Raw genomic sequence first — 16598 nt, 5'->3', positions numbered from 1 at the left:
TGTATGGAACTGGAAGTCATTGTATCAGAAGACTTTAAGTCTAAGAGGGTTATTTTGGTTCTAAAAAAACCCCCATAATTTATTTACCATATTAAAACCCCACAGGTATTTCAAAAAGTTATCATCTGAAGTCAGGTATATTTTTTTTCCCACAACTCAAAATCTTCTCTATTTTGACACTAGAGCAAGGCACAACGTGTGTTATATTTTGAATTTACATATGGCCAAAACATATATGTATTTTGACCAGACACCCATCACCTACAAGTATGGATAAAGTCCACTTCTCTCCTGTACTGTTTTTGGATTTTCTTCCCTGCCCTACTATAAAACAACAGACTGATTGACTAACAAACTTTTCCCTGGGAAATCAGATTACAAAATATTTTACCAAGTCTGTGCAGTTTAAAACTCCAAAGCAACCTTGGGGCTGCCATGCTAAATTTTCTGTGTATCTGACAGCTGGGGCCAATCTTAGCCCAAAATTTGGGAAAAGAACAGAAATTAGCAAGCAAAGAGCTGTATTGAACACCCAAAGGGAAATACCAACTAGACACAGGCTTCCAAATCCTTATCCCCAAAAGTATTTGAACCCCTCAGTCTGATCAGTATTCCCAGCCACGATTCTCCTGCTGGAGTTATGCTTATAACCCAGGTCAGCCTTTTCCCATGAAAGAAACAGGGAGAAAAAAAGACTGTTCTCAATCCTGTTTAGCAAATACACAAGTGTCTTTTCTTCTAATCTATTTAGTTTTGAGTCTCTGTCTTACTGACATAACACAAAGGATGAAATCTTTGAAATCTTCTTTAGAAGAAAGGCTCAAAACTGGTTAGCACAGCCCCAAGGTTTGCACTGCAATCCAAAGGCAGAGGCAGACTCACCTCTCTTCTCTCACATCCCTCTCTCCCTTCCTCTCTCACCTGGGAGCACAACTGAAGCAGAATTTATCCCATATTAATCTGCTGGTTCTCACCAAAAGAATCAGTAGGCACAAGGATTTTGAATTAAGCAGAACACAGATTTGAAAACAAAGAAATGCACTGACTGCTCACAGGCGCAAGAGGGTACTCGGGTAAGTCAGTCCTTGCCCTTTCACAGCTCTTTTTTTTTTGCATGAGAACTGATGTGGCAGATGTTGGGGAGATCCAAAAACTGGAGTGACTTGGTTTGCAGGAATGTCTACTCTGAGAATCCCCTGGGGCTTAGAGAGGAGTGGGAGCCCAATTAGTTCAGCAGGCTCCCCATGCTGTACCTAATCCCGAAGTAGCTCCGGGCAATCCTGGGATATTGTGGGCAGGTGCAGACAAACATGGACTTGTTCTACCTGCCAGAGTGCTGGGACAGGAGGACAGGAGCATGCTGTGGATGGCAGCTGGCTCAGTCATGCCAGATCACTGCATTAACCCAGAGCTGAACCCGAGCTCTGCTCCAAAAATACTTGGCTTTGCTCGGTACTAACACAGGTTTACAGCTTCCAGAGCTAAGCCTGTAAATCCATATGGGGAGGGACACTTAATAGATTGACAAACTCAGGTCTCTGGCACTTTGGGAATCCTTTTGCTATCTTCTGTCTCACACTACAGGTGCCTAGAAACTGAAACGATGTTTTGCATAATGCCTAAATGGTGAAGGCAGCCCCAGGAAATTACCGGCTGAGTAACAACAATACAGCACAACCAACATTTCACCGGAGTGTTTGCAGGGAACAGAGGCTTTAAGGCAAGTCCAAAAGAGCGGCTGTTTTCATCCTGTAACTGCTCAGCTGTGGGGCTGCTGAGCATTTTCTACAACATTATCTGAACAGGGGCCAGGATACCCAGCAAGATTAATACAGCTTGTTTCTTGGCTTTTCTGAGCCACAGCTTAATGAAATAAATTGAAATAGATTGAACAGAGCTGGCTAAGAGGCCAACACAAGCCTCGTCGTCACTTGGGGAAGAGTAACAGGCATCAGTATGAGAGGCTACAGGTTTTTGCTGCCAAGGGTTTTATTATATCTCTCCTGATTTACAGGGTCAGTCTTGGTAGGTGCCTTACTCTGCAGCTCCATCTCTTGGCAAACATCAGGTACAAAACAGACTGCACGGGCTCTGCGTACTTCAGGCAGAGGTGCATGATAAGTACTTTTCAACGCAAAATACTCCTCATTTCCTTAGCAATAACAGAGGGACATAACTCTCTCCTAAAATAGAAGAGGGAATTCTCTCATGTACCTCCTTCAGTGTTTGTTATGTCGCCCTGGAAACAGTCCCCAAGTCAGAAAATGGCAATTGAGAAAGAAGAAACTGGGGGTTGTGGGGAGGTTTTTAGATTTTTTTTTTAATACATAATTACATTTTCTGAACCAATACTATTTTTTAGTCATGCAAAAAGATTTATCAATTCCTGAGTAAGCTTTTTTACTTAAAAATAAAGTTTGTAATCTTCTTTCCTGACCCACAAATATGCCTCTCTGATGGCTGATGTAATAATGAAATACCCAGCTACACTGTTCTTCTTGTTTGTAGGTCAGTATGGCTCATGTTAAAAAAACAAAACAAAACAAAACAAAAAGCCCACAAATTTTCCATTAGTTATTACTGTTTGCTGCCCCATGGCCAGCCTGTTTGACTGATGAGATGATCAGCACCTCTGTTTCCGAGTGAACTTCAGTGATTTATCCTAGTTGATTAAGTGATTTTGCCATAAGTACAGAACAGTCAAGCCAAACTTTTTTAGACCTGATATTAAACCATGGCAATGCCTTCATCTGACCTGGATTAAAAGTATTTTAAATATGTGCAACACTAAATGTAGAAGATTATTCAAGTTATCTTGTTATAAACTCAGGCTCTGGGAATGGAGAGGAATAAAATGCAGATACAAAAGAGTCTTGGACAGTCAAGCACAAAAGATTTTTTGCTGAGAAAGTTTGAAAATGAACAAAGAAATGGGAGAGTGAAAATGGTGGAAGGCAAAAAATTTAAGTAAATCAAGAGAGGAACTTGGGTGAGATACCAGTAAAGCAAGATGCCATTGCAGATGAATGCAGCATTTTCAAACAGACGATGGTGCTTTCTGAGAGGAAGAATATAAACTACATCTCCTGGCTTCTAAATTTAACCGTGAAGAGTAAGAAAAACGCTTGGGTGTCACTGGCATTTTGTCAGAGATGTCTCCTAGTGCTAAAAAGAGGAACAGTTAGGAAGGGAAAAGAATGGAACAGAGAAGCAATACTGCAAATACTTTTGATTACCCAAACTGAGCACATCATGATCAGTTCTGGACAATTTGAGAAGGACAAAACAGACATGAAATGAGTTTAGAAATGACAATTAAAATAATTAGAGGCACAAAAAGCTTCTAGATGAATAATAAAATTAAACCTGTTCACTTCAGAGAAGGAAAAAGATAAAGGTGCTCAAATTAATGAATGGCACCAAAGAAAGCGTGTTCTGCCCATCATTTCCCATCATATGAGAGAAGAAGGGCATCTGCTGAAAATGAAAGACAAAGGATGAAGAACAATCCTTTCCCACAGCAACTGTCTGGTGCTATTCCTCTCCACCAGAGACAACTGAGACCAGGACTTTTGCGAATTAAAAGGGAATGGGAATTTTCGTGGAAAAAAAAAGAGAATATGTCAAGTGCTAAAAACAATGAGGTGACTTGATTTTAATGGAGGCTATCTTCCAGTGCAGGCTGCAGGACATAAAGTGATCTTTGAGGGGGGGCAAGAGTAAACTTTTTCCCCTCCAAGGAAATTCTATTTAACTGTCATGCTCTAACATTTCTCAGACCTTTACTGCCAAACCTGGCACTTTCCACTGTCACAGAGAGGATGCTGGAGCAGATACAGGAGTGGCTGCTTATGGAGCAACAGGTCCTGTTCTACTGCACCAGCAAAGAGGAAAAATCTGGAACACACTAAATGTGGCCACAGAGAGACCAAAAGAGACAGAATTTGAAGGATTGTAAAAATGAAAACCAAACCCACAATTCTGCTCAGCTCCCAAACATCCAAACTTTGAGAGAATAATGCTCCCACTTGGAAACCAGCAGGGGAAAACAGAGAGAAGCTCTGGGCACATTGGTCTTCAGGAGAGATTAATAAACTGACACAAGTCACTGTGTCATGAGAAGACTGGAGATGGTGTCTTTGCTCTAGAGAGGAACAAAGATACCCTGTATTTTGCTATCTGGTCTCACTTTCACCCAACACCCACACACACCATCTCATACTCAATGTATTGCTTTCACTGACAGCTTTCCTGTGTTTCTGCTATCATTGAAACACACCGTAAGAACAGATACATTAATTTCATTTTTTTTCTTAGTGACTTGGCTACAACTAAATCTTTTTTGGCTTTTTTTGAAGATATGAAATAGAAAAATAGGACCAATTTTGGCATAGCTACCATACTCTACTTCTTTCAGGTCTGTGTTAAAATTTTCAGTAAGGCCCACTGTGTTGCTCTCAGGGATTTCATGAACAAGTAGGGATGTTTTACCACTTCTAGAGATTCAAGCCAGGAACACCTCTCTTTCTGCTGCCTGTTCAGAGACTCAGAGTGGCCCAAACACCTAGCCTACAAACAAAGATTTGGGAACAGAAAGAGATGGTGTAACACATACACACACAAGTACTCAGTATTTCAGAAATGTGCCACCCTCTTCCTTGTTTCAGCGTGTTTTCAGAGATGTTCTGTCTCTTCCCAGTCAGCAGAGGTTCTGAAGTCTGCTATGACTTGAATCTGAAATGCAACTGCTACTCCTTTGTGTGTGTGGATGGCTGTTTCAAGCATCAGTTCTGCTCCATGGTTTTTCTGGTTGTGCTATCTTCACTTCTCTCACCTGATCTAATGCAGCATCCTCTCCAGGCAGCATGGTTAATTATGCAGCCACCCTGCTTGAAGAGGTGAGCATAGGCTCTTACACAACTAATGGGTACCATTTTCCAAAAGTCCAGATGAAAAGTTTCCCTTGACACCTCTATCCATGCATTATATGTATTTCTTTTTGCTTAGTGACTTGAAATTCAGTGACATATAAAATCAGTCATTTGCAAGTAGTTTCCCTTTCCCTTAAAGATACATAAAACATTACTTGCTAGAAGTTGTTTCTTCTATAAAGGAAAAGCTGCTTTTTTTGAGGGCCATGCACTCACTCTGAGATTTTCCCCATTTCCACACAAGAGTTCATCCTCTGCTCACAGCCGGAGGGGAGAGCCAGGCAGAGCAGCAAGGAAAAACAGCCAAGTACAGCCTGGGAAGAAATTCACACACCTCTTTCCTTCAGTCCCTCAACACATACTGACAGAAAGAAATATGACTGAGAACACCATCAATCTGATCTGCTTTGATTTTTAATTTTTGTGTAGAGGGGCTGTTCCAGTACACAGATAATGATCAGAAAGTTGATGAGGTTTTGCAATAATCAATATAAGCTTTGAAACAGTGCTTAGAATGGTTAGCATTTTAACACAGACGGAGATATTTTGCTCTCCAGCACCAGGCCAGAGTTATTTATTCACAGACCTTTCACAGTCTGGTTCTCAGTTTGCATAAGACTTTTCAAGTCAGAGATAGGTACGAGGATTTCAGTTAAAAAAAACCAAAAACTAAAGTCAAAAGATTTTACTCAGCTTAAAGTGTATAAAACTTTTTGAACAGATGATGAACATCAATGAAACACAAAAGAAAACCTTGTCTACATGCTCATCTACAGCTCAAACTCCTCTGAAGACAACAGTGGGATTAAGTATAAATAGAAAACCAAAAAATAAAATAAGTCTGATATCTTCAGCCTCTTCACTGGCACCAGGTGCTCTCATATCGCCTGGTTCTGCATCCTTCTCCCTGTAAACTGATAATGTGCTTTCCTAGGTTTACTGAAATCCAGTTGAGGCAGGCAGCTTGAGTTAAAAACTTAATCCAGTGAAGACCAAAGTGATTGTGGCAGAGTATGAAACCTGACACAAAAAGCAGAGGAAAGATCCCTTCCACTTCTGCTCATCCTAGGCTTGCCCTGCAGGCACCACACCCAAAGACTTGGACTTGGCCTTGGATATACAGGTAACACAGGGAAGGGAGCAGGAAGGAAAGGGAACAACTTTCATTCCTACTCATGCCTTTACAAGTAGCAACAACTCCAGCTGGACAACTTTGCATGTGTCAATTAATGCAGCTCAGCAGTCAGGGAGCTGTGCGTCTTGTGAATGAGCACTTCAGTGAAACCCCTCTCATCTGAAGGAAGGTAATTTACTTTGCCAAGCCAACTCAATTTGACTTTTCTAAAGTAGACAAATAGACCAGCTAAGCTAGAATGTAAATTTACAGAGTGATTTGAAGAAATTAAAATTACTTTTGCCAATCAGAAGGAAAATAAGAAGAGAGAAAATTATAATGTACCAGGTAGAGTAGAATGTGAACCATCCATGCTAATGCAGAATTCTTTCTCATTTGTCTTCCAGGAGTGTATTCAAGAATATTGAAATTTAGCCTCTACACCTCAGACTGGCAGCAAGAATGACAACAATAATAAAAAATCACCATCTTTCAAAATCAAGAGAAAAGCTAGGTCTTTTAGGTTTTATTCAATATCGTAATTACTTGTATTTATTGAAACTCTTAGAAATATCAGTGACATCACAAATTCATTGAATTTTTGAAAATCAGCAACCAGTCGAGTCCTGTGACAATGCTTTAAGCTCACAAAAAGTCTGACAGAAATATAAGAAATGTGCTTGTGTTTTTACAGTGTTAGTTGCCATCAATTCCACTTCTGAATCCAAACAAGCATGTGTGCACACATATCCTGCATGGATATACAACTTACAACTTTTTTCATAATGGTTTCCTTGCTCCCACAAAAAAAAAAAATTTAAAAAGACATTGTGTTGTTTTACCAATGCAGAATATTAGTAAACTCTGAATTGGTTCATTCCTAGTAAAGTCCATGAAAATCCTGTGGCCCCTCACTTGCTCCTTTCCCTCGCTGCACCTTTCAGACCCACTGCAGCGAACCAGCCCCCAGCAAAAGTTCAAAGTCTTATCACATCCCTGAACCAGGCAAAATCATCAGCCCTGTGGCTTTGAGTGAGTGGGGGCAGCCAGGGAAAATGGAGGGAACAGGAAAAAAACAGCTGCATCACTGTGGAACGCTTGGCACCCCATTGCAGGAAGTGAGACAGCAAAGTCAGCTGCAGTCAAGCCCAACCCTCACTGGCAAGGGGGAGAGAAGCAAAGAGAAAGCTGAGGAGGAAACAGTGGGGATTTCCCCTTAGCAACAATGAAATTTGAAAGCATAAAGATATAAATTATTTTGGGGTGCCTGGACACTTAGCAGGAGTGGGGGATTGTATGTGTTCAGGAGTCCAGAAGAGGCTGCAAGAGCTTTGGGAGGATCCTAAACTGAGTGTAAAATGCGTAAATCTCTGGTCTGTTGTGAGAGAGAAGCTGCAGTGGTTCGTTTTGGCTGAAATAGGCTTCCTGGGACCTCTGCTTACTGCAGTGACCATCATCATGGCAATGTTCAAGGCACCTGCTGTCTTCACCTCCTGCTTCTCTCCACAAAGGGTATAATACAGGCACTTTTATTGTCAACGTTCACGATTATTTTGCCTGTGAAACTCAATGCAAGGGTACTTAAATCCTCTTTTGTGAGCCTCTCAGATCAAAAGAAATACAAATAATACCAAAATACCCCAATTTAAGCTACCAGAAAGGCCTCTACCATTTCTACTTGTACTTTCTGGGGGTTCAAGGCACACTGGATCAAACGTGTGCGTTCATTTGATGGGACAGCCCAGCTCCAAAGTCAGGACCCAGCTGGTGACTGTCAGCAAACAGAACTGACAGGCTCTAACAGAGGAATCTAGAGCAGGGGCCCTAAAACATTCACATATTGCCTATTACACTGCAAAGATGTCCAACAGAGGCCACCAGCAGGAACTCTGCCCAGATGTGTTAAATAACTCCCTACTGATAAGGATTGCATCAGCTCTCCAGATACAGCTAAATCATGACAGTGGTTTTTTGCTATCCTTGAAACTCTAAAATGCACAGTAAAAGTGTTTTCCCTTTTTTTTTTTTTTTAAGCATTGTTAAAAATCAGATGGCCCCATATGTTTTATATTTTCAGTTCATTTGCTGGAGCGGAGAACAACTTTGAGCAAAGTCTTTGTTTCCTTAAACTTAACTCAGCTGTGCTACCCATACAGATGAACAGTTTTCAGAAACAAGGTACAGATAAGTCCAGCAGCAAGTACAGACCACTGTGGATTCTGTGGAATCTGTGGATTCTTTGCCATGTGGATGATGTCTTGCCTCATGTAGTTTTTCAGTTTCAGTATTCTTCGTCCTCAGTTTATGCACCATTTCCCCATTTCTCCAGCCTTCCTTGAACAATCTCAAAATTAGGGTCAGGCAGCGGCTGAAGTGGAAGACTGCTCTGACCACCCCTGCACACCTTGTTGCAAATAATCTCCTCTGCTGAAAAGTCTCTCCCCATCGGGGGGGCAGCTTCCCTCTAGCAGCAGTTCATGCAAAGGGATTTTGTGAAGGGTCAGAGTATCCTTTGCTTTCCTCACAAAATCCTAGCTGAATCATGCCACTGTGCATCAAAAAAAGAGAACAGGGTCGAAACAGCACCTGCTTCATGGTGCCCTTCTGCCTGAGAGAGGAGGCAGCCCTGTGCATGGAGGGTGCTGGCCAGAGAGAGTGAAGGAGGCAGGTGCCACTGGACAGATCAGGCAAGCATGCCAAGGCCTTTGGCCATGTCCAGCTGCCTCCCTTTACGTTAACTCTTGCTGCCTCAGAGGGGATGGGAAAAGCAAACCCCAGAGTTGAGCTGGCAATAACAAGGCTGTCCAAAAGGCCACCTTGGAGGAATGAGGCAGTCTCCACATCGGGCCCCTTCCTGCCACCCATGCCCTCTCCCCACTACCCTCTGCCCCCCACATCCTCCCCAGACCTGCCAAAGGATCCTGTTTTACACATCTTGCTTGTCCATGAGCAGCCTTTCCAATGTCCACAGCCCCTCTGGCCTCAGAAAGGTCTCCTCAAAGTGACTGATGATGTTGTCACATGCTCGATCTGCTCCCTTGTGCCTGGAGGTGCACTTCCATGACTCTCAGACACTTCAGACTGAGCAGAGGCTGAAACTGAATAGCAATATGCCATCCAAGCACCATGTAAAAGGCACCTGAATTCAGACATGGAATTGATGGGGATCATCAGTCTGCAGGGTTTAGGGGAGGCAGGGGGCAGATGAGGACCAGCAACTGGACCAGGAAAAGGCAAAGAAAATCAGGAGGGCAAAATGGGGGACATGGCTTTGGACACTGTCAACACAATGAGGAAAACAACATTTGGGGGAGTAGAACTGGAAAACTAGGACTGGCTGAGTAGTGAAAGCAGGAAAGGGCAAAGTAGGGGCTGGTGTTCAGCAAGGCAGTAGGAAGAGTGATGCATAAATAAAACATGGCACAAGAAGCACAGAAGGCTGGGGAGAACCAGGGATGCAGAGAAAGGCAAGTATGTGGCACCAGGAGAGAGTAAGAGGTGCAAAGCAGCATGCAAAGAAAAAGTAGAAGGATTAAAGCAATAGCTTTGGGAGCTGAGAGGCATTGAGGGTCTCCTTTTTTAAATTTTCTGTCCAGAAATGCCTATGAAAGTTTCTGACAAAGCATCCCAGATCTCCCAAAAGCCCCAGGCAACCCACAAAGGGCAGCTGGCAGCTGCTTTCTGCCACCTTCTTCATTGCATACCTGGCACCAGTTCTGCAGGAAAATTGACATTTTTGTCCTGGCTGTTAGCATGTCCACACAAATCAGTAGTATGGTAAATCCACGTGTTTTCTTTGCTTTTCAGAAACCCAGGCTCACAATCGTGATTCCATCTGCTGCAGCACATAGCATCACGTAACCCCTGCACAAAGACTAGGCATTAGGAGACATGATCTGCCAAGGATTCTGCTCCACTTTACGAGTTCACTTTGTTTTAGGAGAAGAGATTTCAAATGAAATACTTGGAGCCAGTGCAACCCAAATGTGTTCCTCTTAAATTCAAGCACGTGGAAGGAAAATATTTTGATTTTATTCTTCTGAAGGAAAAAAAAATCATCACACTTCCAGAGTGACACAATCACACTTCCCAGAGTGGTTTCCAGCTAAAAACAAAACCCATCAATGGACAATTTCATTTTCTTGAAATGGCATTTTACCTCCATAAATGCAAAAACATACTTCATTTTTTTACCTCAAACTTTCTGGTTTTAATCTGTAAAGCACAGTAATGCTACCCCCTCCCATCATTTTGAGATGTTAGGAAATAAAGCTATGGGAAGCACTCAGTTGCTATAGTAATTAGCATCATAGGAAAAGGCCAATGAGGAAACAAAGGACTTTGTCTCCAGAAAGAGGTTTAAATCATGCATGAACTGTGTATTAATCATAAAACTCACATAAAACAACAGGAAGAAAACATACTGAGGCAAAAAGCCTGCAAGAGTAAATATAACATGCGTTGGCATAATTAAAGGCTCTATGGCTCACACATATACCTCCTTTCTGACATTTCCTGAGAGATTTTTAGGTGACTTGGCAACCAGAAGAATATTTTTATTAGTTAATGGTTTGTGTGACAAACTCTGTTTGATTTGCTTTATATGAGTAATTTAGACACTTGCCTGGATACTTGAGGAAATTATGAAATTTTAAGTTGTTATTCCATTAGACCAGGTACCTCATAAATATATCTAAACCATACCATATACATATATTTAAAAACAGGATAAAACCTTTGAATTTCTGTTCACAATCTATTCCTTTTGCTCTGAAAGGCTTTCTTTTTGCCACCTTTCTATTCCACTCCATCTTCAATAAAGAAGAAATGCTTCCTAATCACAAGACGTGATGGGGTTTGCTATGTTTTCAAACAGCCGTATGCTTGGGTGCTTAAGAGCATTTGGCTTTGTTCTTCGCATCTAACCAACAACGCACCCAGGTGAGCTGCTATTGGGCAGGGACTTAATCCCTGTCATGTTTAATCACTACATTAAAAGATTTAAAGACTAACGTTAAAGGCCATTCAGTTTGGGCACCACAGACCTACAGGATGCAGTTGGAAAAGCCACTTGATTTATCCCGGTAAAACCTATTATAAATCTTTGAGAACAAAAGCCAGGAGAGCTGAGAAGGAAACTCCTTTTCTGTGACACGCCCTCAGTATGTCTCAGACATCCACCTAGACACCCTGGGACTTCCTGCAAGTTTCACACCTGAGGTGTTACTTGCGCCATTTACTTAAATAGCTGCACTGAAAGGTTAGCTTTGGCCCACTTCTCTTCTGCATAACATCAATAAGAAAGTTATTAGGTCAGTACTGAAAAATTCCATCCCTAGTCAGTGCATAACTCTGCAGGGAGGATGACTCACCTGTTTCCCAGTGCAGAAAATGTGAGGGGGCCCTTTTACATTCCCTTAAGAATCTGACCCCCAAATGTAAAATCTCCTGCTTGGATCCCACATTGTTGCGATTGCTAGCAGCAGTAGCCAGGGATGTTTCTGCCTGTCCAGTTGGCTAAGGAATTAGAAGCCCCTCTTGGAGGTGTAGACTTTGCTACAATTCTCCAAGTGTTGCTACTCTGTGCTTAACTCAGATCTCAAGCAGCTGCACACCCAAGTTTGTCCCCTGGGGCCACACGACTCTGATGCTGCATAAACTCCATTGGCTTCCAAATCCAGTTCTCTGGTCCAAATCCAGTACAAGGCATTTTCAGCCTAGTAATTCATCATCTTGAGGATCCTGATGCTTACAGGTCAACAGAGGCTGTCGAAAGCCTCTCACATTATTTTCCCAAGTGGGTAAGAAATTAGTATTGTGGTAGCAGTACATACAGTACCTTTATAATTGCTTTATCTACAGATAAAATTTAGTTCTTCACAGACAGCTCTACAGCAATCACCACTATTTTCAGCTACCAGAACCTGGCACAAATGTCCAGGGAACAACTCTCTTTCAATAATCAGCTTCTGTTAGCACCTGCGGAGCAATGACATCCCTCCCTGATGCTTTCCCTGCAGCCCTTTTATCTATGCTGCCTTGACTGAAAACATTTTCACAGCCACAAAGCTAACTATATCACACATCTTTTCAAACATCAAGTCATCCTCAAATGGTAAAAAAAAAAAAAGAAATTGTAAAACAGCAGACTAGACAGTGATAACCACTGATGTATAATCTACATGATATAAGGGTCTTATCAGTATGGTCATTCCTTATGAATACTCATTTAGATTTACAATACCTCTATATAAACAATTAGCAATTTATTCCAGTTATCCTAATTTTACTTTAACAGTATATGGATTCATTCAAACGCCTTTTTTTTTTTTTTTTTAATTAAAAGTAAGCCACTGTTGTTTTCCTCACCAATTCCTCATCAGGATAATAAAAATTGTATTTTTCCTAGATGTATGATATCCCAACACAGGTATGTTATAATACTCCAAAGCAACCTTTCCAAATGTTAGCCTTTATCATACATTTCCCTTCTTTTTCCCTGCATCATTGTCCCCCACACACACACATAAATACAAACAGAAAAGCTAAGGAAATCAAAATACTTTGTAGACCAACCACTGCTAGCAAAAGACACTTGAAAATGAGACAAGTCATGATCTCTGTACACAAGAGAATTAGTTGCTCAAGTAGGTCAGGAAAGACTTTATCTAGGATGTTGTTTAATGTAAATGTAATATAAAAGACCTTGCAGTTCAAATATTTCATCATTCACATGACTTACATGTAGTCTGTAGCGTAAACACCATGAAAAGCAGTCTTCTCTTGTGCTAGATATATATTTATTTATTTATAATTTAAGGGAGTGGAAACTGAAATATGAGCACAAAGGAATTGTTAATGGGTGTCAGTCTGTGAGGTTGCCTCTCCAGTTCTCACTCACCATAAATGTGTGTCTATGCAGGGAAGATAAGGGACACATGCCCTCTGTGTCTCTGATGACACCTCACGATGTCCTCTGTGGGACAGCACGAGAGGTCTTTTCTTCTTCTAAGGTGTCACAGTTTAACCCCAGCCAGCAGCCAAGCCCTATGCAGCCACTCACTCACTCCCCCACCAGCAGGACTGCAGAGAGAATCGGAAGAGTAAAAGCCAGAAAACCCACAGGTTAAGATAAAGACAGTTTAGCAGGGAAAGCAAAAGCCATGCATGCAAGCAAAACGAGAAATTAGTTCACTTCTTCCCACAGGCAGGCAGGTGTTCAGCCATCTCCAGGACAGCAGGGGTCCGTTATGCTTAATAGTGACTCGGGAAGACACATGCCATCAATCCAAATGTCCTTCCGTTCCTCCTTCTTCCCTCCACTTTATATACAGGGAAGGATGTTGTATGATGTGGAACATGCCTTTGGTCAGTTTGGGTCACCTGTCACAACTGTGTCTTCCCTAAATTTCCCATAGACTCCCGGTCTTCACACCAGCCTGGCAGTAGGAAAAGCAGAAAAGGCCTTGGGTCTGTGCAAGCCCAGCTCACCAATAACAAAAACATCTCTACATTATCAACTCCATGTTTTGCACAAATCGAAAACACAGCCCCATACCAGCCACTGTGAAGAAAATTAACTCTAACACAGACAAAATCAGTACATAAGGAAAGTTCAACATGAAGTAGAAAGCCATTGTTCCTTATGTATCCCATGTTTGCATATAGTCACAGTAAGATTGAGGATCAGAACTTCACTTAGTGTTAAACTTCAGAGCTCATATCTAGCCCTGAGTGTCTTGACACTAATTTTAATATTATTTTCATCTATTTTTAGTTCACAGATCTGGCATAATTTTTCTGAAAGACAATAAAAAAGGAAAAAAAAAATCACTTAGACATGATAGCTAGAGTTATATCTTAATTAGTAATGAAGCATATGACAAACCGTATGAAAATACTATTTCCAGCATTACAAGCATATAGTATTAGAAATAACTCTACAACTATAATTCCAGTTCATAAATCATTGCAAGCACTTATTGAGCTATATAACTCTTAGCTGAGGACCCTAATCACTTATAAACCAGCTTTTGAAAAACGTGCAGCCTTGACAGGGAAATCAAACCACAGTATTCACTCTCAATGAAAATATTTTCTTGTGCAAATCTTGCTTTTGAATTCTGTAGGAGTGTTTTTATGGATAAGGAAAAAAAAGTACTGGGGTGCTACTTACTACATTTAGGAGCTCATTAATTTAGTTTAAGAGTGAAAAGCATAACAGTATTTGTAAGCAGGGAATTAACCAAAATTGGAAACCAAAAGATACTCGTTCTGGAGTGTAACATGCAAGCCTTAGTAACATCAGTTCACTGTGGGTATTTTAGTAAAAGATAACCTTCCCATTCTACACAATGCATCTTGCCACATTTGCATTCATTCTGAGGGACCGATTCTTCAGCAATTTTCAGCTGCTCACTCCAAGCTGGAGAGGGTAATTTGTGCCTTGAAGGAAAATTTTCCATTCCAACACAGGAGATTGTGATCAAGTTTCAAAGATGCAGTTCTTACAGCTTTGGGTCCAACAGCACACCAGCTAAAAATTAACTTTTCCTTTTCACCTCCTTTATGGTCAGTACAGATAAGAAGCCTGAAATAATAGATAAGCATCCAGTCTTGTTCATATAGCAAATGCAAGAAACTGCAACCTAGCAGACCATGCTGTGATGACCATTGTTACAGAACCTACATTGTTTAAGGGTCTTACCCTATCTCTCCTTGTGAGTGCTCATCCAGCTTTAAGTCTGCAATGACATCAATTTTGATCAATTTAGAAGCATGAGATTATATTCATTTTCAATATCCTCTCTAGAATGGTGAGGATACTTCTTAAATCAGATGTCACTTGTGAAAAAGCAGAGAAGCACTCACCCTCTGCTTCCTTCTGAAAAAGGGGTGTCAGTTCAGCCTTTCAGGGTTACAGAATAATCCCTGGGCACAGAATCACATCTGCTCTGAGGCTTTTTAAATATATTTCTTTCCACAATTGCAAGGCTGTCAAGGAACTTTTAGGCTTACAAAGGAAAACATTACAAGAAGTCACAATTAACATTCATAGTATCTGTTTGAATCTGATTCTCATGTGCATGAAAAGCTCTATATTTCTTCTTCAATGTCCCCAAACAAAGTGATGTAGCTGGTTGTATTTTTAAGTACCTGCAATAAATGAGTGCTGAAGGTTAGGAAATAACTAGTACTAAAAAGCTTATCAGATCTTTAGCAACACAATAATTTACTCACAAGCTTGGCCTTTTCCTTGTAAGTAAAATCAGCATTTCACAGTTTACACAGATTAAAAACCAGCCTAGAAAATCAGCACCAAAAACTGTATCATACCTTAGCAGACTTTCTGAAAGACCAGAGAATGAGGATCCTGTTTTAAAAGATACTTATTTTTAGTTCAAATGAGTCCTGCATCCAGACAGCTACAATCATCATATTTGAAAGAGAAAAGCAGCGGGAGCAGGGATCTCTGAAGCACGTTGGTAAAACTCCAAGGTCTTTTTCCATCCCGAGGGCCAAACATTTCAGTGCTTGTTCAGAGAAAAACTCACACATATTTCAAGTGGATTTTCCTCTGTCATGTAGGATTTCACTTTCTCAGTGAAAACAGCTTTAGCATGCCAGACAGAAAGTTTTATTTTCCAATCTTACAAAATGCAAAATCAAGAAAGCAAAACCGAAAGCAGAAGAACAAATGCACACAAGGTCCCTTACCGTAAATCTATGTTTGGGCAGATGTTAAATGCTCTGCCAGATCAAACATTTATTGAATGCTTTTTCTGGGTACAAAATAGCCTGGGTGATCTCTTCTGCAATATGGGTATTACCAGTCTAGAGTAAGTTTCAGTTCTGGGGTCAAGAGGTGTGACAGGGTCACATGCCAAGGTCACATGCATCAGATTCAGCCTCCAACACACTCTAGCAGGACTCCAAGGATAAAATTTTATCTGTATGGTGTCTCTCAATCCTATGCTACTGTGGAGAGCTCAGCACCAGGAATAGTGGTTGTCTCAGGACACAAACAAACTGTAGTACTTTTAACCTCTGGGTTCAAACACAATTCATCCCCACTTTGGTAATAAATTAATATTTTCATCCTTTTCTCCTCAGCTATACTCTTCAATGATCAATGCCTCATAGATCCTTGTCCTTCCTCCTCCTCTGATGTTCCTTGAAAGTAAGACAGAAAGCAAGACACAAAATACAATAATTAAACTTCCACCTGGTACTAAACCCAGGCAATTCACTGTGACAAGGCATGTGAAGCAGTTTCAGCTCTCCATCTTCTTCCCCATCCCTCTTGCTTTCCTGAAAGGGAAAGCCAGCCAAGCATCTGGTGTTTATACACTGATGAAGAAATGTTGTGAGTTGTATACTCTACCTTTAGACTAAGATCATACTGCAGGGTAGGTCCTTATAGCTACAGAAGGTTGAACTTGGTGTAGCTGTACCTGCAGCAGCAACACCTACAGTAAAATGAGTACTGCTGCTGAGGAAAGGAGGGGAGATGGACTTCTAACATCCTCTTGCATCTAACACAAGAGACATGG

Source organism: Corvus kubaryi, unplaced genomic scaffold (genome assembly GCF_017639235.1).
Source record: "Corvus kubaryi isolate FWS band 111438036 unplaced genomic scaffold, C.kubaryi_AGA036_p1.0 133, whole genome shotgun sequence".
NCBI lineage: Eukaryota > Metazoa > Chordata > Aves > Passeriformes > Corvidae > Corvus > Corvus kubaryi.
Note: the sequence above shows the minus strand (reverse complement) of the source record.